This window comes from Propithecus coquereli, unplaced genomic scaffold, assembly GCF_000956105.1.
Source record: "Propithecus coquereli isolate 6110/MARCELLA unplaced genomic scaffold, Pcoq_1.0 Scaffold349, whole genome shotgun sequence".
Taxonomy (NCBI): Eukaryota; Metazoa; Chordata; class Mammalia; order Primates; family Indriidae; genus Propithecus; species Propithecus coquereli.
Window position 1 is genome coordinate 2,193,343 of NW_012149163.1, and position 6,316 is coordinate 2,199,658.

Sequence of the window (6,316 nt, forward strand, 5' to 3'; positions counted from 1 at the left end):
AGGGAGAATGCACTTCTGCAGAACAGGAAAGAGGCGATCAGGTGCAACTCGATGACCCAAGGGAAGGCTGGCCATGTAGAAAGGGAACTGGATTCACTTAAGAGTTCATTGTGTTCCAGCATCCTGACGCTGGCGGTAAGAACCAGTCCAGGAACAAGGGTCCGCTAACCACTGCTGTGATGGCTCGAAAGTGGCAAACGAATGAATAGCTGGACACGGCGAAAGCCCACAACATGGGTACTCAGAAGACGGGAACTCTGGATCCAATGGGCACTGACTTTCTCACCTTCTTAGCTATGATTGGCTGGCTATGTATTTGGTTTGTTCTGTCGAACAATTTCAAAATGACTCTTTTGAGTGAAACGGCATCCACCTATCTGCGAGTGAATGAGTTGGTTCTTTATTTGAGAGGATGGCAAATTCTCAGGTATCATAGACTGATAGGAGAGAGAAGCACTTTGATATTTTCCTTTATCCTCTAAACTAAGTAGCATATATATATATATTAGATGAGTAAGTCTAATGTACAACAGAAAGATTACAGTTAATAATATTGTTTTGTATTTGGGATTTTTGCTGAAAGAGTAGATTTTAGGTGCTCTCGCCATGCACACAAAAAAAGGGTGACTGTGGGAGATGGTGGCTATGTTGACTTGGTTGGCTACGGTAACCAGTTGGCTATGTGTGATTACATGGAAACTGTTCTCACTCATATGTGGCAGCTAAAAAAGTCGGATCTCATGAAGACAGAGAATAGATTGGTGGTTACCAGAGGCCAGGGAGGTGGGAAGAGAATAAAGAGAAACTGATTAATGGGTACAAATACATGGTTCAAGAGAAGAAATGATACCTAGTGTTCCATAGATCAGTAGGGTGACTATAGTTCACAATAATCTATTGTATATTTCAAAATATTATAGCTAGAAGAGAATAATTCGAATGTTTCTAGCATAAAGAAAAGACAAATATTTAAGATGATGGATATCCCAAGTACACTGATTTGATCTGTATAAATTATATGAATGTATTAAATTGTCACATGTATCCCAAAATATGTATTAATACATCTGTTATGTATCAATTAAAAATATTGTTGTAGTCCTTAAATACACACAATAAAAAAACCGAGACTGACTAGAAACAGAAAAAAAAAAAGATTTTTGTTTATCTTTCAAATAAGAAATGCAGGTATCATAGAAGGCAATTTCACGTGTAATCATTGGTTGGTCGTTATTTGAGCCCACAAATCTATTCCCCTTATCTCTTCTCAGTGGGAACTTCCCCTTTCTGGCTTTTATCCCTGCCCTGTCAGCAAACCTTTTGGTCCAGCAGAGGTAAAGTTCAGAATGAGAGAAAGTTCTTTTATTTTACCTGATGTTTTCAAAGGTGTAAGAAATGTCATGCCTTTCAGTGTGCTCTAGGGGCAGGAGAAGTGTCAGAGCCTGATGGATGGCCTAGTTCACCCCAGTTATTACGAAGATGACCAGACAGGAGGGCATGAGTCCCCAGGAGGAATTGTGCTTTCCTTGGGGGCCCACTGGACTCTGCTCTGTGGCAACTCATTTCTAGAGGATAACGGTAACATTGCCTAGAGCCACTACCACAGTTATATTTTTATCCTTCCAGCTTACCTACCATTTCGACAAAATCCTGTCATTGAGCTAGCTAATAATTTAGGGTGATGTCACAAAGAACCATGGTCTAGGAGTTAGGGGCCTGAGTCTCAGCCATGGTCTTTCTATTAAATTACTAGGGGATGTCTAACAAGTCATTTTAATTTTCATAGTCTGATTCTATGTAGACAATAATACCTACTTGATAGAATTGTTGTGGGGGTTCAATAAGGTAGTGTGAGCATATTTTGAAAAGCATAAAACTCAATACAAGAAAAGATGACATTAGCCATTTCAGTTCCGTTTCTGAATGGCATTAATTATAAAGTAAGAAGAGAAAGAGGAAGGAAGGAAGGAAGGGGAAGAAAGAATCATTTGTTTATCTCACACACACACACACACACACACACACACACACACGCACGCACGCACACCTATAGCTATTTGAAAAATAAGATCAGAATTTCCAAGTCAAAATCCATCCACATCATTTACCTAGTCTGCTTCTTCTTAAGTAATGATTAAACTATCACTAATTTTCTTGTTTTCTCAACTTTTGCCATTTAATATTTCCAAAGTATTATGATTCTTTCCAACACTCTATCTGGGCATCTTTTCCCTTTGTGCAGAGATTGTCCCATGAAAACACAGAGAAGACTCCATTCAATTCAAACAGCCAGGCAGTTTGTCCCTCTAGGTTCTCCTGCAAGACTGAAGGTCCACAGGTTTGGGAATCATTCCTGCTCTACTCATCACCGAGGACCCTGCGTCTAGTATTGTACCTGGCACACACCTGGCAGGTTGTACAGGCTTAATAAACATGTGGTGACTGGATGAAGGAATTATAAATCCTCAAAAATATTTGTTAGGTGAATGAAATACTGAATCCACATGGATCTTAATCCAATTTTTCCACATTTCTCTCCTCCATATTCCCCACCTCTCACCGCAAACTGTTCCCATGAAGGCAGCACCATCTATAGTGTGTGTGTGTATATGTGTGTGTGTGTTGAACAACTACTATGTGCCAGGGACTCAGAGCACCCATAGTGAACAAAACAAATCCAGTCCATTCCCTCATAATGGATACAGTTAACCCAGGAACATGTTAACAGTTCACCACTGGGAGAAGTGTTTGGAGAAAAACTCTACGGTAGAAGGAGGAACCTAATCTAGTGAGGGACTGGGAAGGCCACCTCTTGGATGCCATGTTTGAAGCTGAGGTCTGCAGGATGAGAAGGTACCGGGCCAGGACCCAGATGGGATTGGGGAGGCAGCAGAGAGCAGTGTTAGGCTGAGAAATCATGGTGAGCGACCATGGGAGGGAGAATGCACTTCTGCAGAACAGGAAAGAGGCGATCAGGTGCAACTCGATGACCCAAGGGAAGGCTGGCCATGTAGAAAGGGAACTGGATTCTGCAAGGCCTTGAATTCCGGTTTAAGATTAAAATGCAAGCAAATGAACAAAGTTAGCCTCAGAACAAGAGGAAACAGTTGAAAGGTTGTAACGAAGGGAGTTAAGTGATTCAATTTTAGTTGTAAAAGGACCACTCCGGCTTCTACACAGAGAAAACACAAGTCTAGACAGGGAGAGAATGTGAGTCCTGGTGGGAAGGGGTGGTGGGAAGAGACACAGGCGGGCAGGTGTGAGTGATGTTCAGGGAGAAAAGTCGGCATTTGGGAGATGAGGACCAGAAGGTGTCCAAGCTGACCCTGGGTTTCTGGATGGTATCTCTGGGTGTGGTTGTTGGGCTTTTCACCGCTATGCCTTTAAAACTAAATCTAAGAAATGAAGACTATGCTACTTAAGATTTTTTTTTTTTTTTTTTAGTTCAGATGAATTTTTAAACATATCAGTGATTTGATTAGAAAAATTGCTCCACTTTGTACACATCTCTGTAATTTACCTCTGGGCACTCAAATGTTCTGGAAAAATTATACTTTCTAATGGGACTGAATAAATGTTTAATTTAAAAAATTTACTCTCTTCAAGAAGCATGCCAAATCTGAGAAAGGAAAGTAAGAATTACATTTTTTAAGCCTATATAGCAGCATTCATGAATATGTATGTGTGTGTGTGTGTGTGTGTGTGTGTGTGTTTGCAATGCTTCCGAAAGTAATAAATTATATTGTAATGTTGCCTTTAAGTGTCTAAATCCCATTGCACTTAATGCTATAACCCTACATTTTTCTATTTCTACAAACAGAGGTTGATTTCCTATCCTCAAAGAACACCCACACCATTGAGCAAGCACACCGTTAAGAGATACCGGGGCTCGGTCCATGCAGCTAGTCAATGACAGAACCAGGTCTAAAGCCGAGGGTGAAGATGGTTGTAACTCCACAGAGCACTAGCGTCCTGGTGACAGAACATCATGACAAGCTGTTTTAGGGTAAACATCTCCTTGTGGATTTATTGTATCTACCACTTTGGAAATGTTACTTAAAGATTAAGCCTCCAGTTTCTCAGGGTGTGATCGTGGAACTATTTTAGCCACCGAGTCTTTTTTTTACACCACTTTGAGGTTCCATTATTGGTTTAAGCCCTCTTTTAAGTCTCCTCAATAGGGGAGATAGCATATTAACTACTTTCAGGGAAAACTTACACTTGAGGGAATATTCTCTTTAGATCCACGACCTATTCAAACCCACCCTTTAATATCCTTCATTCTGTTGTTTCCTGTTTATTCCAAGTGGACAAACCACAGTAAGATGTCCCACTGTGGTATGAATTTGAAACCAACAGCAGAATGTCTATGATGTTTTGGGGTGTGTGGGTCTGTTTTTAGAAGCTAACAAATCTGGAGAGGCTGATATTATGAACAATTTAATTGCATTTAAAATCCATACAGAAACCTTGAGTTTCATTTTTATGTTTTGTTGGATTTGTTGGCATATTTCTGAAATATAAGCCTTAGGACATGCTTCTTATGTCCCTGAATGCTAGTTTTCTCTTCAGTAAAATGAAGAGTCTGGATTGGTCTTTGAGATCTCTCCCAGCCTCAACATATCACCAATATTTTGTTCTAGAGTCCTGGATTATTCCTCTAATAGATGACAAACATCTTACCATATTCCGGGAGCTGACCTCATTCCCCGAATGGATTCTGTTATGAAACCAACAAAAAGGAAGAAGCATCATTTCTGAGTGGCTTTTGTATTGAGGGGGTATCCCCTTTAATAAATTAACTTGGAATTCAATTTTATTTCTCTTTAGATGTCATGGAATTACTTTTCGTCATAGAGAGAACATGGTTGCCTTGGTCACTGTCTCTGATTCTGTCTCTAAACCCACAGCCCCGTCCCCTGCGTGGTTAGATTAGAAACATGCTAACTGGCCTGCCAGAGAGACCGTCTCTTCCCCTTTGTCTCCTTGACATCCCAATTCCTTTTTCCCCTTCCCTAATTTGCTTTCTGTGGTGCTGCAGAGCTATGCCTAACTTGGGCCGCAGACTGCATAGGTACGTCCACACGTACATCAAATACACGGGGGTATTACTTGGGTGAATTGCTAAGTGCTAAGTGAAGAATTTCCTCAACCTCTTTAATTTTAGGATCTGTGATTCCTAATTATTGTATTAAATGTTTGGATGGGGGGGTCTTCATCAATTGTGTTGCAAATTTAACAACAGAAGTCAAGACAGGAGCGCTCTCCACTCAGCCAGTAGATGGAAGTGTTTCACAGGGAATTAGGGGGACGCCGCAAGCCGCGGAGCTCATTTATTTATTTATTTTGGTTCTGTTGTTTCTTCTTTGTTTATTTTATTTTATTTATTTATTTTTGTTAAGAATATGGAGGAACCTGCCTGGAAAAGAGCTTACGAGGGGGACTGAAAAAGGGAAAGGCGGAGACGAAGAGAAGGGCACCCGATCCTGTGAAACACAGGGCTTCCAAAGTCTTTAAACCTTATCAAAAACCTGTTTCCTCTTCCGGCTGTCTGTATTTATCTTCTGTGATTCTGTCCTTTTTGAAAGAATAGAAGTATAAATTAAACTGTTGATAACTCTGAAGTTTTTTTTTTTTTTCATATATAATCTCCATGGATTCTTGAGAGTCCTAAAAATCTTTTCATGAGAATGAATAATGCAATCAGTCTCTGCAGCAATCAGGCCGGCTGAGCTTCAAGCTGTTGATTTTCTGGAAATGCTCAGTGTCCACCACAAGCGAGGGGAGGGAGACGGCAGTGGAGGTGCTGTCGGCAGTTCCCACCAGTGGGTCTGGCCCTGGTTCCAACGCAGGGATTGTCAGGCCAAGGTTTTCCCCACCCTTCCTCGGCTCCTGCTTGGGATTACTGGTCTACCACTGAAAGGCTAAAGCAAATCACCAAGCATTGTCCCTGTGTCTGGTTGCATTATTTCTGTGGGTACTGTGTGATTGTGTCTCCAAAATCCTAATTATAAGGAACAGTGCATTTGTTGGAGTCCCAACATGAAGCTGAGATTAAAAAACAGTTGTCACCAGTGGCATCGGAGATGAAAGCTGTCTTTCCTGGATCAGATCCCATGGAATTGTCATGTTCATGCAAACACTCTCGCCCAGGCCCCCTGTTCCCTTGAAAGCTTTGTTAGGAGTTGAAAGGACTGGTCTTTAGCTCCATCTTTGGTTTGTGGACAGCCCAGCAGTTTTCCAATTATCTCAAGAAAAAAACTAAAATGCCACAGATAAAAAAAAAAATAATAACTTTCCAAAAATAAAACTCATT